The sequence below is a fragment of the Lepisma saccharinum genome, chromosome 30 (assembly GCF_977018435.1).
Source record: "Lepisma saccharinum chromosome 30, izLepSacc3.1, whole genome shotgun sequence".
Classification (NCBI taxonomy): domain Eukaryota; kingdom Metazoa; phylum Arthropoda; class Insecta; order Zygentoma; family Lepismatidae; genus Lepisma; species Lepisma saccharinum.
In genome coordinates, this window is record NC_139258.1 from 32,362,824 (window position 1) to 32,386,139 (window position 23,316).

The following is a 23,316-nucleotide window of genomic DNA, read 5'->3' on the forward strand; positions in this document are numbered from 1 at the left end:
GTTTGCTTATCACTTCTTTCTTTCTCTCTAGTTTATATCTACGTCTCTCTCTCCTTTCTTCTCTCTCTCTCTCACGTTTCTTTTCTTTGCGTTTCATTTTTCTTTCTCTTCCCTTTCCTCTCTCTCTCTCTCTCTTTCCTCTCTTTCTCTCGCTCTCTCACGTTTCTTTTCTTTGCGTTTCATTTTTCTTTCTCTTCCTTTTCCTCTCTCTCTCTCTCTCTCTCTTTCCTCTCTTTCTCTCGCTCTCTCTCGTTTCTTTTTCTCTTTGCATGTCATTTATTCATTCTATTTGCTTTCATCTGTCTCTCTCTCAAGTTTTCTCTTCACTTTGTATGTCAATTTTTTTTCTATCTCTTCCCTTTCCTCTTTCTCTTTTCTCTCCCCTTTCTTCTCTTTTTCTCTCCCCTTTCCTATCTTTCTTTCCTCTCTCTCTTTCTCTCTCACGTTTCGTCTTCTCTTTGCGTGTCGTTTTTCTTTCTCTTCCCTTTCCTTTCTCTCTTCCTCTCTCTCTCTCTCACACGTTTCTTCTTCTCTTTGAGTGTCAGTTTTTTCCTTCCCTTCCCTCTCTCTCTCTCTCTCTCTCTCTCTCTCTCTCTCTCTCTCTCCCTTTTCCTCTCTCTCTTTCTCTCCCCTTTCCTCTCTCTCCTTCTCTGTCTCTATCTCCCCTTTCCTCTATCTCCTCTCTCTTTCTCTCTCTCACGTTTCTTCTTCTCTTTGCGTGTCATTTTTTTTATTTTTCTTGCCTTTCATCTCTCTCTCTTTCTCTCCCTTTTCCTATCTCTCTCGCGTTTCATCTTCTCTTTGCGTGTCATTTTTTCTTTCTCTTCCCTTTCCTCTCTCTCTCTCTCTCTCTCTCTCTCTCTCTTTCTCTCCCCTTTTCTCTCTCTGTTTCTCTCTCTCTCTCTCTCACGTCTCACGTTTCTTCTTCACGTTCTTTCTTGCGTGTCATGTTTTTCTTTCTCTTCCCTTTCCTTCTCTCTCTCTCTTTCTCTCCCCTTTCATCTTTCTCTATTTCTCTTCCCTTTCATCTCCCTCTTTCTCTCTCATTTCCCTTTCTTTCTCACATTCTCTGTTGTTTTTTGTCTTCTTGTCTCTCTCATTTAAAATGTGTATTTCTTCTGATGACAAGATATCTTGGATTGTGTGGTAGTTGCAGGCATGAAGCCTATAGCACCTTGTGCAGAGGGCGCCATCCAAAGGTTTATTATATTATTATTATTATTTATTAAGACAACAAAATGTGTGCTACGAGAAATTTGCACTTGGCAGAGGTAAGGAGAGAAGGAAAACATACAGGGTGTTACTCGACCCTTGTTCCTATTGAAGATTTTCAAGTGATGAAGTGGTTCATGGATACTTGCTTTTGGGAGGTTCCACGTGAAAGTTTTATTTATTTGAATTACAATACCTAACCTAAGTATAATAAATTTTGATTATAGGCCCTGCGAATATTGTATGCCTCAAGCTCCGCATCCACCTAGGGCCGGCCCTGTTTGGTGGATTTAGGAGAAGTGATTATATTTCCTTTATTTAGAGGGCGAGGTTCAGCCGTAGGCTACACTTATATTGAGTTGGAGGTGGAAAGGAGTTAAATGTTAATGACATATACTCTTCGTCATGACGTGTATGACCGTTGTCTATCATGCATATGGTTTAAAAAGTATAGTGCTTTGCTAGAAGAACGTGGCAAGTTGGTGCTTCATCGATACACTGTTTTAGATTATGGGCTTCCGCGAGGCTCTTCTTTTTGCGGCAGCTGTGAGCACTGTTGCCAACTTAGCTCTTTTGGAGCCAGGTCTGGTTCTTTCATGCACTCGTTTGGCTGTGAACTGGGGCATGCCCCCCACCCCGTCCTACTATGGTGCCATCACTGGCTCCGGGCCACATTAACAATGATAATGATTGTAAATTACAGTTTGTGTGCATCATAAATATATTTTTTTTAAAAAAAAAATAATTTAGAAGTTGGATGGCAACGGGAATTTACGATTTCTGTAGTCAGATTTATTTAGTGTAGTTGATAATGTTTTTCCTTCGTTCACAACCTTCTTTTACATTTGGGATGTATTAAACTGGTTTCTTTAGGAACATAAATGTTATGCACGCTTATTGGTCTATTCCGCGTACAAATTGTGCTAAAATAAAAAAAAAAGTAAAATTTTTGACAAGAAACATGACGGAAAATTCGAAGACACTTTGCGCATACCTAGTGAGAGAAATGGAATGAAATTATAATGTTGAACAAACTTTAAGCGACTGGTTCTATGGTCGAAAACTGAGATAAGTGCCTTCGAAATGATTAGTATTACCATACAGTCAATGATCCTGATTTCGGTTCCAGTCGTCAGAGCATCATTAACCTTCAACAGTTGTAGTTTCCATGGCACGTCAAAGAAGGAAACTTGGATCTTTCATTTTCAACATGTTGGCGTTTCCACACAACTTTTTTTGTTTAAGTTGTTTACGGCATAGCAATTACCATACAACACAGAGACAAGAACAGAAAACAAGATTTAACTTATCTTGCGTTTCTGTGTTTTCTTGTGTGCATATTTGCGTTTTGTCATCCGGAATAACCTTGTGGTAATGTTAAAACTCTTGATAAGGCAAGATAACTAAATAAATAACAATGACACATAAAGAACAGTGCCTCATTCAAACCAAACCACCATTTGCAGAATTAATAGCAATTATCGTGCCTCCTGTATTCGCCTCTCTCTTTTTTTAACAGTGGTAAGAACTACGGTACCTAGAAAGGTGAAGGCAAAGTCTACAGAGGCTAGGACAAGCCCGAATCAAGCTCACACATAATTCAAAATGCATTAAATCAAAGTTGGTGCATTTTTGTGTACCAATTGACACAGTAATAACGTGTTATTTTGGTTTCTCGTGTCTGCTCTTCTTACAGGCATATAATTTTGGTAAATAAAAAAGCAAAATTTCGGTATAAAAACGGAGTCAATTTCGAGTTCAATTTCGGTGTCATAGCGGTGAAAAATCGGATGAAAAGTGGTGTGTATATATATAAAGACGTTTTGGTTTTAAAATTGTGAATATAATCCTGAATTTCATTTAAAAACTATACTTATTACACAAAATTAACAATTTACTTCTAATAGCACATTAACGTAGTTACGTAAACCCAGGGGTCCCGGGTTCGAGTCACGCCTTCGTCGTGATACGTTATTAACATTTTTTTCTGTTTGATTCCAATTTACTAGTTTCGTCGCTGCGACCCAGGGATGCCAATATATTGGGGGAATCTTTTATATAGGAAAAATATATATAAGATTCAACATGTATATATTTTTCTAAAGCATGTGTAAACAAAGCTACGCCTTGCCACCATGCTGCAATATATGCGATGAGGCGGGAATCAGAATATCTATCTTTAGTAATTCATTTACGTTAGCTTGCTCAAAGTAACGTTTGGTACGCCCATCGGCGAGAGAAACAGTAGGCGAATTGACCACCATCATTTTCATTCGATCTGAATTACACATTGTGATGTCAATGAATTGAAATAAAGACGTAAATAAGCAGAGAAGAATGCCTGTTTCGAACCAACATAGTTTCATTCCTTAAAACAACACAGGAAGTAGAATATAAAGGTAATGAAAATAGGGGTGGGCAGTTTGCCTACCATTACCTTTGCCGTTGACTGTACCATGTGCACCATATTTAATCCCTTAGATGAAGAATTGGTCGGCTTTGTGGGGGGAGGTGCTACAGCTCCTCGAATACCTGTATTTGAATATTACGCAGCACATTTCCCACGTAGACTCTCTTTGAAATTACTATGAACAAAACATTTACTTATCTATAAACAATCGGGTACAGTCACCGGCAATAAAAATGGGTCATCTAGATCCTGAAACTCTGGCTTCCCTTAACACGAAGTTCTGCTCTCGCCTGATAGTCAGGCAACACACACAACACCTTGTTTTAGGATCTAGGTGTCCCATTTTTTTGCCGGTGACTGTACATATACGCTTGGTATGTCTGGTTTTGTTTAGATAAAGATTTGAAGCATCATACCAAAGTCTAAAAAACGCTTTCTCGTTCTCGTCGCGTCTCGAATCGTCTCGTTCTCGTCTCGACTTTTACAAGGCCTCGATACTATTCATTGATTACAAGTCGACCACACTATAAAAGAGGCCCGCACCACTATGTTGCCTGTTTATAGTCAGGGTAGCTTCCTGAGATAATATCGCTAGGCCGTGTATTGTAAAAAGTCAACTGGCACTCAAGGACGAACCGAGATATCGAACAGCTTAACGAGTTGTTATTAGAAGGTCTTTAAGTGCATGGAATATATTTGTGCCCGTAGCATTTTTTCTACATCGCCGTTGTCTAGTTAAGAGTCCAGTTTTGCTGATATTAAGTGCCCTAATAGTGCCTTAGGTAAGCACGGCAAACGGATAATATTAAGACCGATGGGTACACTATCCTTCTCTAAGATAAGAAAGCCGAGTGAAAAGAAGATCCTTCAACGTAAAATTTACAAAATTCTACTGTTAAAATTTAAGAATAGGGACTTTACTGTGTTTTTTTAGCCTTTAGTTGATGAAATGAAAAGTACATACGTCAGTAACCGATTGGAATATCTATGGTTTGTTTGCTTGTGTGTGTTTTAAGTCCACTTTATGCACAGTAAGGCTAATCAGGACTGTACCTACAGTTTAAAGTGGGATCCGAACCACCATGTGCCTCCACCAGGACCCCTTGATTACAAGGTAACGACGCTAGCACTGCGCCATCGAGGAGGCCCTGGATTAGAATATTAACCACAGACATACTCATACATGTAATATACCTGTATAAACGCCTCCAGTACAGCTCTCAGTCCTGCAAGAAAAACTTTCAAGTTTAGTTTGAATATTTTATCATGTATAGACAGTGGCGGCGATTGCGATTAGAGTGGGACCCCACTTTTTGCCCCCGCACTATGGCCTCCTAATGTTAAGCCTTGTTCTACCAAGAAAAGTAAACTGTCCTCGCCACCCCCTCCCCCAGTCTTTTCACCCAATCGCCACTACTGTGAATAGAGATAGCTATTTATTGTAAATTGCAGTTGCGTTCACCATACAAATATATTTAAAAACTGTATCATTAAATTAGATCAATTATAGTTAAGTATGTTCACTATGGCTGGAAATGAAGTATACCGAAATGCAGAAAATGTCCTGTTTTATTTAATTTGGTAAGTATAATGAATAATGAAAAATGTTATCTGTATCAACACATGTCAATCCACACAACAACAGGTACTGTGCACACAACATTTGAACCATTTGAACACATGTTGTAAATGTCCTCTTTTCAACACCAACCATTTATCATAGCGACCCTGCAAGTTTCCAAATATTACCGCATTATCTATGCACTGGGCAGCATGTGCATGTGTGGTGAACTTTCGAGCACGAATTCCAGAAATCTCCTCAAGCAAATCGCACCGTGTTGAACCCGGGAACCCTGCATTACAAGGCTAAACAACAACTGAACGCATATGAGTGAAATACTGATCTAAAATTTATTTCTGTTTCCCCTTTCGAGTTTGGATATGTCCGTTCTAGCTAGGCAAGTCTTCCGTTGTCGAACAGTAAGTTAAAGAAGTGCCTTCATTGTCCTTAAGAAATACACATTACGTATTAACGCATTTCTTTATGCTATTTTAATAGCTTTTCTATAGCTTAATAATCGACTATATGGTCCACTTACAACTCCCACATACTCCATAAAACACAGGGAGATCTTTTCAATATTCCAGCTTATTTAGATACATCTGAAATAAACGTGCACGCAGGGGGAGTGGGTGCAAAGGGGATCTTGCGCACCCCCTTCACTTTCTTTCGCACTCCCTTCAGCACCCCTTTTTGAAAACTTATTTTCAACCTAATGGAATGTTATGTTATGCTATTATAATACTAGCATAATCGACTTTTAGCATAGAACGTTAAGGATTGAAGCGATACCGCTATTATTGTATTCAACAGGCAATCCATTGGTTCTGAAAGAGAAATCGCATTAACTTTCCTGTTGTCTTTTTTTCATCATCATTCTTGTTAAGAATTGTTTGTCCTTTCTTTATTCCGATGGCGGTTTGTATAATTGCCTACAGCTCAGTGTGGGTTGTTTCATGTTTTAATATTATTTGTTTTTGCATTCCCCAAATCGCAATGCAACCAAAAGTTTAGTTGCTTTCAGTAGATCATCGAGTTGTGTCCGGGAATTATTTTAACGCGAGTTGTATCGAGCCGGGTGTTCTCTTTTCGTTGTTGTTGATGCACACGTCTACATAAGGGAAGCATTCTGATAATTACATGAAATTGATTACATCATTTCGTATTTTTGGTACGTGTTATTTTATTTGCAAATAGTAGAACTTCATGTTGCATAGCTATTTTATTTTATTCAACGCACACGAATTGCACATTCAGCAGTGGTCTGTAATATCTGTGCATCGTGAAATAGTACTACAACAAAATGTTAGATATTTATGGGAAGGATATGAGGTGAATCCAGGTGCCAGCCTGAACTTGGCACCGACACCAAAGTATTTTCAATCCAATTTCAATTTTATGGTTTGTATATCAACAGCAACAGTAAAGTTCCTGGAAAAATATGAAATCTTACTCTGCCCCCCTCCCCCGGAGAAAATCCTGCGGCGCCCTTGCATGCGTGTTCGATGTGTTGTATATTTTCATCATCGCACCCCCTAAGTTTCATTCCGAACCCCCTCAGCCCCCATAGGTGATTAATCCTGGTCCCGCCTCTGCGTGCACGATATGCGAAACTGTATTCTATGAATTTCATTTATAACACCATTATAACAAATTTATGAATTTCATATGTCGACTTCCGTGGCGAAATGGTTAAGATTCGGCGTTCCCGGGTTCGAATCCAGGCCTTGGTTCTTTGGGTGCGTCCCTTCATCAGTTTCATCATATCATCACTCATTCTTTACGATTAACGTAGCGAAGTCAAATAAACCAAAATGAAGTTAATATGAGTTCAAGAGAGTGACCATGAACCAAAGAGCTCGTTTAGTAAAACAAGTCATCCGCTTCCTGTGAGAGAAAATCGTTAATCCGCTATTGGATTCGAATTCGTGTCTGTAGGTGCAGGACTAGCTTTATGTGAGAATAATGAAGTTACAATTCTGGGTTGAATGAAATCGCACAACGAAGAAGGCAACTTCGGAATAAGAACGCACTCGTACGCAAACTTCACACACGACACAAGGTCGCACATGCGTGGCCTTCCGAGTTGGCGGGGGAGGGGAGTGCGTGGGAATACTCGTAACATTTCACACAGGATTACGCATTTAATTAGAACGAGGTACTCATACCAAGGCACAACTTAGAAATATTTGAAGAAATATGTTGAGTACTGAACTCGCAACCGAAGGTTCCAGGTTCAAACCCTGCTACGGTCTTTTGCCGTATAGTATGCTTTTGGATCGCATGCTGCATTTATTTAATAATTTATTCATATTTATGCTTACAATGTACATTTAGAGTCTCTAGGATATTGTCACAGCGCGCTACGACGCCAGAGGTTGCGAGTTCGAATCCGGCCTGGATATGGGTGTTCTTTGTCAGTGTCTCTTCATCAATTCCATCATATCATCATCATTCATCCTCATCTTCGCGATTAGACAAAACCTTATCCTTATTCTAAAAGTTGCACAAAGACAAAAAGGTATTCGGGGGTCGCTTTTAAGGAGGAAGTTTGCATTTATAACTTTGTGATGATTCTAGAATTTTTACTGCTTTCATTTGAAAATTTTGAATTTTTCAAAATGTTGGGATGGGCTGTAGCCCTATCAGCTCCCCCCTGCGTACGCCAGTGCTCACGAAGGAACACTCAAGGACATGCTTCGGTGGTAAATTCGCGAGTCGACCACTCAACGCGCTCTGACACCGGGGTGGCTTATATATTATTTTCGGAGCGAATGTTTCCCCTATACACTCTGTATCGGAAATCTCTGGAGCAAGGCCGCGCATAACAGTAGTGAAGGGGGAAACGAGTTGGCGCGCTGCAGCAAACATGTGGTAGTTGTAGCCGCGTTTTCCCCTCTCACGTGTTCATTGGTCGACCCCTCTCAATTGATTGATTTGGTGTTTTAAGTCCACTTTATGCACAGTAAGGCTAATCGGGAGTGGACCTACAGTTTAAAGTGGGATCCGAACCATGTGCCTCCACCGGGAATCGAACCCGAGACTTCTTGATTACACGGCAACGACGAGCCCTCTCAAGTCACTACTTGCGCAGACACTTGTTTTCGTTCGCTTGCATCAGAAATTCCATGGACAGAGTGTAGCAATAGGAACTATTGCATTTGATTTCTGTTGATTTTGTTTGCGTTGCTTTGCTGCCACTTTTGGCTAATCGCGACGACGAGGATGGATGTCGTTAAGAAAACAATACAGAGCGTCCAGTCGTTCTGGCGTGTGAATTTTGAAATTCAGTTCTACATTTTTTTATGGAAGTTTTCATTTTTTACAAAAAATAACGAGTACAGTATGTATTTATTAATGTTTGTGTTTTTTGTATCACGCATATCATTGAATCAGAATAATAAACATGCCATTATCAACTTTTACACTGTTGCTTGCCGAATTTTGAAATGTGCAACGACATGGTATGTTCGGTAGTAGTGGGATTGACTGTAGGGAGAGCGCAAGAAAGGAAGAGCTCTCCCCAAGCAGAATTGTCTACACTTAAACCTAGCTCAACATGCCCATATGAGCTTTTTGCTCAAGTGTGGAACCTCCTCTAATCCAAGATTTTTGTAAAAATGCCCTCGGGAATTTCTCAGAAAGGAAGAGCTCTCCTCCAGCAGATTTGTTTATACTTAAAACTAGCTCAACATGCCCATTGCTCTAGTGTGGAACCTCCTCTAATCCAAGATTTTTGCTCGGAAAGGAAGAGCTCTTTGCCCAATACTTACAAAAGTTGCATCAGCCAGATTGTTGTCCATAAACTTGTCAACACCAGAAATTAGGCCAATACACACACACATCCATATACACACGTATTTACTTCCAATTTAAGTTCAATTGGACCCCAGCCACTCTCACAACACTGACTGATGCAATGCTCGGGAATTTTTGTAACTAGCAGCGCTGGGGAGAACATGTAAAACAAAAATCAATACCGGCGTTGCTAGTTACAGAAATTCCCGAGCATTGCATCAGTCAGTGTTGTGAGAGTGGCAGGGGAGAACAGATGTGTTGTTAACAGTGCTCCTCATACTTACTGGTTTAAATATTCATATTGAACAATATAAAATCTGTTATTTGTTGTAATCCACTCCTATTTAGGGTCAGGCCTATATTTGCCCCACCTTGTTATACAATAACAAGGTCTTTGCCATTCAAGATAAGCATGTTCGTGCAGGTATTTGCGGAAGGTCAGTGCGATTGATTTTCCCCTCTTGTGGGCTATTGGCCTTACAACCTGTCATAATAGGCATAAAAATTTGATTTAAAAACCCAGGAAATTTTATATAAATACCAAAGCGAGAAATATTAGCACACATACACACATACACACATACACACACACAAAGCACAGTGCTGAACCTAACTGATATTTTTTATTCAGTATAGAATTTTGAATTGAACCCCAGGGAATTGTATATAATAAACAAACAACAAAAATGCCGAAACAGAAATATTGCAATCAGTGCAATAAGAATATATTTAGCTCTAATTGGGCCAGACACCAAAAGATTTGTAACCCAGAGAAATGCAGAGCTCCCACAAAAATTTGCCCCAAATGCCATAGAAAATATAACATGCAATACTTCACATATACACATAAAGATACTTGCTCTGCACAGTCATCAACATTGCCCCCACAACCATCTACATCTGGTCTGAAAAGAAAGCACGAAGTACCTCTTAATGCCAGAGCAGCAAAGCAGCCACGCTATGAACCCATCCATAGCAGTTTTAATGCCCAACTTAGGGATTATCGGTTTGTATCAGAACCAAGATGTGGCATTGAGAATTTCTTGAACAGTATAAATCCTGATCTGCAGGCAATTCTAAATGCACAAAATGGCTCTTATAAGCTGTCCCTCAAATTGTTTACACAATATAAGAAACCAAATGGCATAAAATTTACACAGCCCCACATAACAGAAACTGTACCTGTATATTCAAATGCAAATTCAGACACAATAATAAGCAGTTTAATAGATCAATTGAATATTAAGCACTCTGAATTTGAGGCAAAAGAGTCTGGATGGAGCCTATGTGGCTCTCCACACAGGCTCTATGTTAATATTTCTGAATTCAGCCCATTACAAGGTTCTACATATCTGCCATTACCTGCCAATATTAAAAACAAAAGAGCCGTGGTTAATATTAAAAATACCGACCAGAAATGCTTTTTGTGGTGTATTTTAGCTGTTTTGTATCCAGTTTCAAAGGATCCTCAGAGAATAAGTTATTACAAACAACATGAACATGATTTTGACGATGCAATGGAGGGTTTAGAATATCCAATGTCTGTTCAGAATATTGATAAATTTGAAAAAAAGGCCCGGGATATTAATGGAAAACAATTATCTATTAATGTATATATTTGTTCTACTGGCCGTGGCAATTGCTTGATAGCACCTCTCAGAATCAGTACAATTGATGATGAATCTGCTATTCCAATTGATTTGCTCTTAATTGAAGGGGATGACACACACCATTACACTCTGATACATAATCTTCTAGCTTTAGTGAGAACACAACTAAACAAATCCAATACAATATTCAAGTTGTGTAGAAGATGTTTAAGTGTATCTTATGGTCAAAAAATGGTGAATGGGGTTCGTAAAGAGAGTGCAGAAATTGCTAAGAACAGATTAATTGAGCATCTGAAATATTGTGGCAATCATAAACCTGTTCATATGGTGATGCCCAATCCAAGTGAAAAAGCAGAATTCAAAAAGTTTGAAGCCTTGTTGGAACACCCAGCATATATTGTCTGTGATTTTGAATCGAACCTCAAATCTCTTGCATTTTGTAGCCCAGATCCTGAAGAATCCTCAATTACACCATATCAGCTACATGAACCTTCCAGTTTTTGTTATGTGGTTGTACAGGATGGTGTTGTTACCAAAATAGATTCATACATGGGACCAGATGCCATCAAAATATTTGCACATAAAATAGAAAATGAGTGCCGTGACATAGCATTTAACATCTTATTAAAATCAAAGCCCATGTTGCCTTTAACAGAGAAACAGATTGAAGATTTCAACAATGCAGAAAAATGCCCACTATGTGATTCTGAATTTTCAGATACAAATATCAAGGTGCATCACCATTCTCATACAGATGGTCGATATAGACAGGCCCTGTGTAATAGCTGTAATATTCAGATCAAGAGACCAAGATTTGTCCCCATATTTTGTCATGGTGCATCCAATTATGATTTCCATCATCTAATCAGGTACGAGGGGTTTGAGAAGCAGAATTTAAATATTTTAGCTGAAAATGATGAGAAATATATATCTATTAGCAAAACAATTAAAGTTAATGGTGTTCCTATTCACATGAGATTTCTTGATTCTTACAGATTTTTATCTGATAGCCTGGCTACACTGACCTCTCAATTACCTGATGATGGATTCAAAATCACACGTGCATTGTTTCCAAATCTGGATCTGAAATTAATTAGGCAGAAGGGGGTATATCCATATGACTATGTTACAGATTTTTCTAAATTTGATGAATGTTCTCTGCCTCCACAACATGAGTTTTACAGCAAAATCAGAGGATCTGGAATCACTGATGAAGATTATCACCGTGCCCAATTGATGTGGAACAATTTAAAATGCCGGACATTTGGTGATTATCACATGGCATATTTGAAACTTGATGTGACCATCTTAGCTGATATATTGCAGGCATTCAGAAAATCTTGTATGCAAAATTATGGACTGGACCCAGTGTATTTTTTCAGTGCCCCGGGCCTAGCATGGTCTGCAATGTTTTTAAACACCAAAAAGCAATTGGATCTGATCCAAGATCAAGATATGTATCTGTTTGTGGAGCAAGGTATAAGAGGAGGCATGGTGCAATGCTCTCAGAGATATGCCAGAGCAAATAACAAATATATGCCCGATTATGATCCAGCACTGCCATCAAATTATATATTGTATGTGGATGCAAACAGCCTATATGGTCACGCTATGATGCAAAAACTGCCATATGCAGGGCTTGAATGGGTTGAAGATTTTAATATTGAGGATCTTCAGGACTTTGATGACAGTAATTATGGCTTATTCTTAGAGGTTGATTTGACAATTCCTGATGATTTACACAACAAATTTTCTGATCTGCCCCCAATTCCCGAGGTTCAGTGCTCACCTGGCTCTAAACAGAAGAAGCTCATGATGACACTGGAGGCAAAACAGGGTTGCGTCATATATTACAAGAACCTCCAGTTCCTGATGAAACATGGTGTCCAAGTGACCAAACTTGGAAAAGTTTTGAGGTTCAGGCACTCAGAATGGTTGAAACCATACATTGATACAAACACGGAGCTTCGAACATCTGCAAAGAGCGAATTTGATAAGACCTTGTTTAAATTGATGGTAAATTCTGTATATGGCAAAACAATTGAAAATGTCAGAAAACATACCAATGTTAAAATAATTACTGACCCCAGCCTGAGTAAAAAATTGGTTGCAAAGCCTAATTTCAATTACAGAAGAATTTATGATGAAGATATGGCACTTTTTAACATGAAAAAAACAAGGATTAAGTTTGATAAACCTATTTATGTAGGGGCTGCAATATTGGAATTGTCCAAATTACATATGTTAACATTGTATTATGATGTGCTGAAACCTTTTTATGGTGATAATGTAAAACTGATGTACATGGACACGGATAGTTTTATTCTTGATATTCAAACAGAAGATGTTTATAAAGATATGACCCAGCCTGAATTGTTTCAATACTTTGATACCAGTGAACATAAAGAGATTCAACCCCACAACAAAAAGGTGCCTGGCAAGTTAAAAGATGAGACACTTGGTGATGTTATTGTGGAATTTGCTGGGTTAAGTGCTAAGATGTACAGTTTTAAAACATGTAATGCTGTTGTCAAAAAAGCCAAGGGCATTGGCAAAGTAGCTGTGGAAAAAGAGCTCCAATTTGAAGATTATAAAAATTGCCTCAAATCATGTAGCACCACCAGAACATCAGAATCCAGAATTCAGAGTGTGGATCACTTGTTGACTTCAAATGTTGTAAGAAAAGTGGCTCTGGACCCGCATGATGATAAGAGATGCATTTTATCATGTGGCATACATACTCTACCATGGGGTCATTGTGATTTGAAAAATGGCAATCAATGCCCAATTACAGAGCATGATTTGAAATAAATAAACATGCCTATGAACTTATTTGGGTTTAAAAAACAAGGTATTATGGACCTGCCAGCACCACAACCCTCTTCTGATATGCTGTCTAAACTGAGTGGCTTGTTAATTATTCATCTGAACAGCATACTTACAGATATTGACGATGAAACAGGCAAAATATTGTACATATTTAACAATAATTTAAATCATTACCAATTACCTGTAGGTGGGCAATTGCAATTTATTACAACCCCTGAGGGTGATGTCAAGATTTCAGTAGGGAGAAATATTTACAGAATTAAGCACTCAAACATGATTTCTGGCACTGTTTATACTGTTTCTGCTGGTGACTGCTTATATATTGAGGTCCCTGGATCTTATGACAAGCTTATACCTTTTTTTTATAGAATTAAGAATCAGGTATTCAATAATAAATAACTACTAAACAAAATGCCTAATGATATTTTTGGCCATACAAGACATGAAGATCACAGTGATGAGATTCTGATGCTTGATGTCAGAGTCAAGAAATTAAGAAGTGATTTACAAGCTTTACAAACTACACTCAATGCCAGTCTTCAATTAGAAATTACAAATTTACAATCACAATGCATGGACCCTCTTCTTAAAATTGATTCTGAACTCAAGTTGCTGCTTCAGAAATATACTGACCTGGCGACATTAGATAATTTTCAAAGTTTGGAAGAAGCAGTTGCAGCTCTTCAAGCCAGATTTAAGACCCAGGCCACCAGCTCTGAGCAATTGAAACAACAATTGGAAGAGCAAATAAATAATATCAAGGCACAGCTCCAAACAATTGTCAAAAGCATAAAATCGCAAGAAGATTTTGATCTAGTGATTTTCACTCTAAAAGAACAGATTCAGTCACTCCAAATACCTAATCTGGACCCTCTGAACAATGCCATAGCCGAGGTTAAAGAAAAAATTGAGACACTTGAAAATTTTATGAACAATTTGCCATCTTCTGATGCTTTAAATGCAATAACTCGGAGTGTAGCAAATATTAAGCTGCAACTTGAAACATATGAAGATTTTGGAAAAATTCAAAGTTCCATAACCCATCTTGAAGGTACAATAGCAGCAGTGCAAAGTGATTTGGCAAATGTACTAGAATCCAGATTGCCTGGGATTGTAGATACCCTTGTCAGTGTCCAGCAACAAATCACAAAGCTTGAAAACCTCAACACTGAATCTGAACTGTCTCATTTTCATCACTTGATAGATGATATCCAAACAAAGCTTGAAATTTTACAACAATCCACACCTACTCAGGCAGATATAGCCCTGCTCCAAAATGCTATGCAAAATGTGGCTGATGCTTCTGAATTACACAATGTAAAATTAGCACTTGAATCTTTGCAAAATACAGTCTCAAATCTTCCTACATCACAGGAACTTAAAAATATTAAGAGGGCAGTGAATAGGATATTGAAATCAGAAGATATCAAGAATATCCAAGCAGAGATTAAACATCTCACACAGACAGTGGCCACTCTCCCAACCAATCAACATATTAATGAACTGCATGCCCTGTTTGAGGATATCAGAAGACAGGTCCATGATCTTACTGCTCAAAATTCAAAATTGGCAGTTGTTGAAAATTTGCAACAAATTGTAGCTAATATCAAGCAACAGCTAGGGACCATGGAATCCAATCAAGCAAATGCTCTGTCTGTTTTTGCCACCCAGCTTCAAGATATTGTGCAACAATACAAAAAACTTGCTGTGGACATAAGAATCAAGCCTGGGCACGATGAGATTGTTAGGACCATCAATGAGCACCTTGAATCTGTAACAAGCAGATTGCTCACAGCAGAAAAGGAAATAACAGGCATAATTGAAAATCCTAAACATACAGTAATTCTTGAATTGTACAGCATCCCCAACAAAGAATATGATTCTCCATTTACACCAGGTGGCAAAATATATATGCTGTCCCCTGCACAATTTTATTACCAGTTTTTTGTTGGGGGCACATTGAGACCAATCAAGATCAAATATTGGCTACAACCACAGGCACACCACTACCCTACATTATCAATAACAAATGCTGATAACAAAGTGAAAATCACTAGTGTAGAATTAGAGGATTTTACAGACCCCAATACATTAGAAACATCTTATGTAGAAGATGATGGCACTTTGGAATTTAAAATACAGATAGGGGACAAATTATATTTAGAAAATCCTGCAGTCTCAGCTGCTGAACACCCCATAGTTGCAATATTCTTGTTTACATATTATGTCTAGACAAATTATTGTTGATGAATTACACAGACAGGCCAGACATAATTTTAAGAGACTCCCAGTAGTCACAAAGGGCATAGACGATTTATGGCAAAGCGACTTGATTGAGTTGTCAAGTGGACAGTTGAAAAACTTAGACAAAATCAACAAGGGCTACAAGTATCTACTCACTGTAATAGACACATTTTCAAAATTTGCCTGGGCCGTGCCACTCAAATCCAAGACTGGAACATGTGTTACAGAAGCTTTTAGAACAATTATCAATCAGAGTGGAAGATCCCCGCGCTATTTGCAAACAGATAATGGCAAAGAATTTTATAATTCAGTGTTTCAACAATTTATTAAAAACCAGGCAATAAAACATTATTCGAGTTACAGTGATCTCAAGGCCTCAATTGTAGAGAGATTCAACAGAACCTTAAAAAATCTTATGTATAAACAATTTACACTGCAGGGTAATTATAAATGGGTTAATATTCTTCCAGAACTTCTACATAAATATAACAACTCGGTCCATTCTACAATCAACATGAAACCCTCTGAAGTAATAAGCTCATCTGATGAGCAAAAATTGATCAGCACTGTATATTATCCTAGATACCAGCCAACAACAAGAAAGGCCAAATACAAGATTGGGGATCAGGTAAGAATAAGCAAATATAAGCACTTATTCAAGAGAGGCTTTACAAGAAACTGGAGCACTGAATTATTTACAGTGGTTCAGGTTAAACCCGGGACCCTTAACACATATATAATAAAGGATCACCGAGGAGAAATTCTCAAAGGCCGGTTCTATGAACAAGAGCTCAGCAAAACTAAACAGCCTGACACATATCTCATAGAAAAAATCATCCGCAGAAAAGGCAACAAATTATTTGTCAAATGGCTAGGACTTCCAGAACACAGCTGGATCGATGCAAACAAAATAATAATATGAGCACCTGGGATGTTATAAAGAGGCTGCCAGAACCTGAACAGCAGAATAAGAGAAATGGCAACTTGCTGCCTGATAATATTAGGTGTCTTATTGTTGGGCCATCTGCTTGTGGTAAAACTACACTAATGGTTGATAATTTTTTATTGGCACCCAACTGGTTAGACTGGAAAAACAGGCACTTGTATATTTTTTCTAAGAGCTTGGAACAATTAAAATATCAGCAGCTGATGAAGCTATATGATGGATTGGATATTGCAACTTTTGAACCAGATGTTAAGCCACTTGATGACTGTCTCGATAATTCTGTTGTTGTGTTTGATGACATTATATTGGATAATCAAAACAAGGTTAGAAACTTCTTTACACAGGGCCGGCACAAAAACATTGATTGCTTCTACCTGGCACAGACTTTTTCAAAAATACCCAAGCAGCTGATCCGAGACAACAGCAATTTTATATGTGTGTTTCATCAAGACCATACCAACCTCAAACACATACATGATGAATATGTAGGTGGGGACCTGAGCTACAATGATTTTTCCAAGTTTTGCAGCAAGTGCTGGAACCAGGACAGTTATGGGTTTGTCACAATTGATATGACAAGAACACCCAATACTGGCAAATACAGAAATAAAATCAACAATTTTTTAGACGTTGAAACATTTTCTAGACGTGGAGACGTATATAAATAACCATGAAAAGGCCAATTATTGATGATCTTAAATTAAGAGATTATCTTGTAAAAAGATTTAAGGGATGGAAATCAGAGAACCGTGGAATTTATGAAAAACACAAACAAACAGAACAGCCTGTAATTGATGCTATTAATAATTTAGGTAAGAATATCAAAACAGTTACAGAGCAAAATCAAAATTTGCTCACAGAGCTTGTACCTGTAGCTGCTAGGAACATATTAGATTATCCATTCACCCCACTTTCAAGTATTTATAGTCCTATTGCTCCTAGAAGAATTGAGGCTAGTCAGGATCCTATTGAATTGGGTCTTCTTGCTCAAAAATATTTAACCACACCTAAAGACAATAAAGATGAGGTTTTTGGCTTATATGCTGACACAGAGCAGGATGGCAGCATTATTCATAGAATTGGCAATTTCAGAGTAACATTTATGGGAGATGATATAATTGTATATTCAGAATCTCGACTTGGAGAAAAAGGTGCTTTTGTTAAGTACACCGGAACACCTGGATTGTGGGAATTGATGACTAGGAAAAGGCCTGGCAGCTATACAGATCAAGATTATGAGGATTACAAAGAAATATTAATAAAATCAGATGCTCTATACCAGAACAATGATCCCACACAAAAAAGGGTTAAGTCAAGCAGTGGGGCAAAATACAACAATTTAATCAAGCCCATATGGTCACAAATCAAGACTGGCAGTGGAATCAAACAATACAACACCCTGCCTAAAGAATTTGTGTGGGTTGATGATGTCAGGAAACTTGTAGATAGGTTATTGGTGATAGCTGGGGAGGAAAATGCTGGGAACCACAATTTTTACAATGAAAAGGTTGGAATTATGGACATGATAAGCACCAAATTGTCTAATTTTATAGTGAATGACACTAAGGGGATTGGATATCTTATAAAAATTATTAATACTCTACCACCTAAATTTTGGAATATTTCTGAGGGTCGGGGCCTTGTTAATGACATTATAAACAAGCTGCCATTTGAACTACACATTCCAGGCTATCAATATTGTGGTCCCGGTACAAAATTGGACCATAGATTAAACAGAGGTGATCCTGGTGTTAATCCCCTAGATGCTGCTTGTAGAGACCATGATATTGCATACAACACACATTCTGATCTTGACAAGAGACATGTTGCAGACAAGAAATTAGAAGAGGCTGCATTTGGCAGATTTGTAAGCAAAGATGCTTCTTTGAGTGAAAAAATAGCAGCATTGGGAACCACCATAGCTATGAGCACCAAACAAAAACTGGGGTGGGGGCTGTGAATATATATATAATAAACCTACAATGAAGGCCAAGGGTGTTATGTATCAAATACCTTATGCAGGTCTCAAATCTCTTAAAACTATTGACAGTCTTTTGACCAAAAAGCAGCGCAAGAAAAAAAATTCTTGTATTGCTAAGGGGCATGGTATGAAATTGTTGCTCAGTACCCCCCAATTAAAAAAATTACAGCAATCAAGAAAAAAATCACATGTGGGGGGATTTATATTTACCATCCCTGCCATCTTAGCTGCTCTCGGGGCTGTAGGGAGCTTGGCTGGGGGATCAGCTGCCATAGCAAAAACAGTAATAGATGCCAAGAAAAATAGGGCAGAATTAGATGAGCAGAAGCGCCATAACCTGGCAATGGAGAAAAAGGGCAAAGGTGTTAAGAGAGCCATGAATAAGTTTAAAAAAAACAAGAGCCGCTTACAAACCAAGATATTGAAGCTTTAATCAGGCCCCTGGGCATCAAACATTTTAGAGGTGTGTACATGTCTGATTCTTTGCCAGAACAACCACTCAACAAAGAGTGTGGCATTGTTAATTTGGATGAGTACAAAAATCAGGGCACTCACTGGATTTGTTATCTTAAATATTTAAAAGATGAGGCATTTGTGTTTGATTCATTTGGAGGTGTTCCACCTGAAAATTTAATAAAATATCTAAATTCAGCTAATCTTTATTACAATAATGCCCGAGTTCAAAACTTCAAAGATGTTAATTGCGGACATTTGTGTTTATCTGTTCTTAGATATATGTCTCAAATAAATAAACCATCAATTGAAGATTTTCAAAAAGCCTTGTGGTATCTGAAACATCATGGGGGTATTCCATCTCACCAGCCAAAATTCAATATTGAAACTGAAATTACATGATGACATAGTGTATCCCAAAACAATAGCTCTCAGGGCATTTTATGGCATGTACCTGATTCCTAATATTACACACCACAACAACACAATTGCAGTAGGGGATGAAAAAATTGTCATCACTCCAGGGCAATATAATCTCTCCACTCTAAATGCTCAATTACCCAGAGGTGTAGTGTTAAGTCAAAATTCTGTCACTCACAGAGTAGAAATTGTATCTGCCACAGAAACAGTAGATCTGAGTACTATAGGAGAGCTGTTGGGATTTGAGAACAACACAAAACTTGAACCAGGCATCAAACACACTGCTATGAATATACCTAAATTCTTAGCCATAGAGACTCTGAATATACACTGTAATGTAGCAGAGGGTATGATCACCAAATCAAATGGCATAGGCTCTCACAAACAAACAGGCATCATTGCAACATTCAAACCTAATTCTGAATTCATGGAGCCCATCATCTACAATCCATCCCCAACATTATATTTTCCTGTGTGTCATAATAGAATAGATTACATTGAATTGATGGTCACTAATGAAAAAGAAGAATTAGTTGATTTTGCTGGAGCCACAACAACTGCAATCATAGAGATTAATATTTAAATAAAAATACATACAATGGAAAATATTGAGAGTTATGAGCTACAATCATTCCCCCCAAACAGGAGGACATTTGCAAATTTAAATCAACCCAACACAGAGATTGAGGTTGATCTTGATGTAGGGGATGGATTTATACACCCCCACAGAGCAGATCTATACATCAAATTTGATGTTGTAAAGCTCGATGGAACCGATTATCCGGCAAATTCAAATATAAGATTGGTGGACAATTTTGTGCCACATCTATTCTCTGAAATTGAGATCAGAAAGCATGGTGTTGTTATAAACAGAGTGGATTATCCCGGCATTACCTCCACAGCTTTGGCCACATTAAAATTATCCAAAACCGAGGCTTCATACTACAAAATAGGAGGATTCGAGGCTGGTGATAAGATATTATCTAAGAACCACACTGTGCTGTTCCCCATGCGCCTGTTGCCAGGATTCTTCTCGGATTACAAAGATATTATGTGGAAGGGTGGTTTAAGAATCACATTTAGAAGAGCTGCAAATGATAACAATGCTTTGATGAGGTATAGTTCAATAAACCCCACAGGGGAAGCTCTGCCCAATACCCTACCAGATGCAGGCAAATGCATTATTCAGACTATGGAGTTAAGAATCCCTGTTGTTGAATACGAGGCCAGCTATGGTCTTAAATACAAAGCAGATATAATAAAAAATCCACAGATTCCTCTGCAATTTTATACATATCAATGCATACAGAAGCCCGCATCTGGTACATATTATGAGTTTGATGCTACAAATTCATTCTCCAGTATTCAATTTGACATGCCTGATTTTGTAGTGGTACTGTTTCAGACTGGAAGACACAACAATCAGGAAAAAAATTCAAGTAAATTTGATAGCTGCAACATCAAGAACATTTATCTTAAAAATGGCAGAAATGAGGTCTTTCCTAGAGAAAATTACAATTTAGACATGTCCAAGGATGATTTCCTCAAATTATATGAAGCTTTTACATCCTTCAAAAGGGTCACTACTGGCAATACTGACATGTATTACACACCAGATGAATTCAAAGCACAGAGACCCATGTTTGTAATCAATGCATCAAAAAGAAAACAAGTTGTGGTGAATGACAGAACAAACATTAAAATTATCTGTGAATTTCATGAGGCTTTACCTGATGACACCATATGTAGTGTTATTCTCATAGGAGAAAAATCATATGTTTATGATGTAAGAAATGAGAGGGTCACAGAGCAATTCTAGAAGAATTGCATTGTTTTAATATACAATTTGAACCTGGTATCCAATTGAACTTAAATTGGAAGTAAATACGTGTGTATATGGATGTGTGTGTGTATTGGCCTAATTTCTGGTGTTGACAAGTTTATGGTGGCTGATGCAACTTTTGTAAGTATTGGGCAAAGGGCTCTTCCTTTCCGAGCAAAAATCTTGGATTAGAGGAGGTTCCACACTAGAGCAATAGGCATGTTGAGCTAGGTTTAAGTATAAACAAATCTGCTGGAGGAGAGCTCTTCCTTTCTGAGAGGGCATTTTTACAAAAATCTTGGATTAGAGGAGGTTCCACACTTGAGCAAAAAGCTCATATGGGCATGTTGAGCTAGGTTTAAGTGTAGACAATTCTGCTTGGGGAGAGCTCTTCCTTTCTTGCGCTCTCCCTACAGTCAATCCCACTACTTTCGGTCATAAAATGGAACGGATTGCATATTCATCGGTTGAGCTTACTTTAGGAGGGACACTCCGGCACAATGTTATTAATTATTAATTAATAAATTAAAAGTTTTAAGATCACATTTTAAAATGTGTAGCTTTATCTTAGTTGAATTAATGGCTTTCTTAGCTCTGAGGAAAAGGAGCTGGCACCTGAATTATTTTTAGTTTTGTCTACCCCTGCGCATATAAATGACACAAAACAACCTGCAAAGCCATGTGAGCTTGAAAAACTTAGCCCACATGGAAAAAAGATGGACTTTTCAGTACCTGCAGCAAAAGTCACTCCTTACACCCCGAGAAACTTTTGCTGCCAGTCTCATCTAAATAGAAATTTGCTAATAATTATTTTGAAGAAAGACACTGAAGTACTCACCGGATTTATATTAATGTATCTGCACGTAGTTGTTCATGAGATAGCACCTTTTAAGTCACTTTATTACGAACTCGCCCAGGTGAGGTAGCCAGCAAGGAGAATGAGTTTCTTCCAAGGCTTAGGAAGTGAAAGTGAACACAGAGACGTGCGGGTTGTCAACGACGCAGGCGGAAACGTTGAGAGCGTTCCCGAGCACTGCAAGCGCGCCACACTTGCACGACGATTAAACTCAAGCACAACCCAACTCGGAGAAGCCTTTTACAGCCTGGTCACGTGACTATCTCGCGTCAAGTTCTCTTCCAGGAGTGTCCTTTCTCCTTTGAGGTTCACTCGACACTGCAAGCTTCTAAAACGTATTTCAGGTATATCACGCACCGTAAACCCAATGCACCTGAGATGTTGGGTCAACTGTCATGTTGTGGCGATATGACGTAATGATAGCGCAAGGTGAACGTATCCACTTACATCGTCGTGGAAGTAAAGTCGTGCGGTATCAAATGTGTTACAATTAAACGCACGAAATTGAGAGCAGAACGCGTATAGTGTATAATGAATTCATGAATTGTTTTAGGTCCACTTTATGCACAGATAGGCTAATCAGGACTGAAACTACACTTTGAAGTGGGATACGAACCACTGTACAATGTGCCTCCACACCCGCTTGATTAGCTCATTATCTAGAGTCAGGATTTCTGGACACCATGGATTTTTGCGTCGCTTCTGTGCTTCACATTCAGCTAATCGCAACGATGGGGATGAGTGATGCTATGATGAAATTGATGAAGGGACACTCACAAAGAACATCCATGCCCTGGCCCGAATTCGAACCCGGGACCCCTAGCGTCGTAGCGAGCTGTGCTAACCACTTTTGCCACGGAGATCGGTGGTTGAAGTTAAGATCTGTGTACTGATAGGCTAGTCACTAGATGGCGTTACACATAAGCCATCGGGGAGACCTTACCATTGGATGGCTTTTAAATATTTGGGTGGCGACATCTTCAAAGGAAAGTGTACTTTGATTTTCACATTGTTATTACGAGACCCAAACGAATTTATTATGAAATAAAAGTTAGAATATTGGAGGAAAAACAAACTATGCAAATGCATATATGCATTTCTACACACACCTATCCACACACGCGCAAATAAACACACACACACACACACACACATGTATGTATGTATGTGTATA

General features: G+C 38.3%; 1 protein-coding gene across 2 annotated transcripts in view; it reads right to left on the reverse strand.

The window, feature by feature from the left end:
• The window catches only part of LOC145982052 (multicopper oxidase 3-like), a 115,685-nt gene extending 93,238 nt beyond the window's left edge, over nucleotides 1-22,447 (reverse strand). For both annotated transcript variants that reach the window (XM_083115636.1, XM_083115635.1), the window contains exon 1: nucleotides 22,125-22,447. The gene's annotated coding sequence lies outside the window, so the exon portion shown is untranslated. The remainder of the gene's footprint in view (nucleotides 1-22,124) is intronic.
• Between the last annotated feature and the right edge of the window lie 869 nt (nucleotides 22,448-23,316).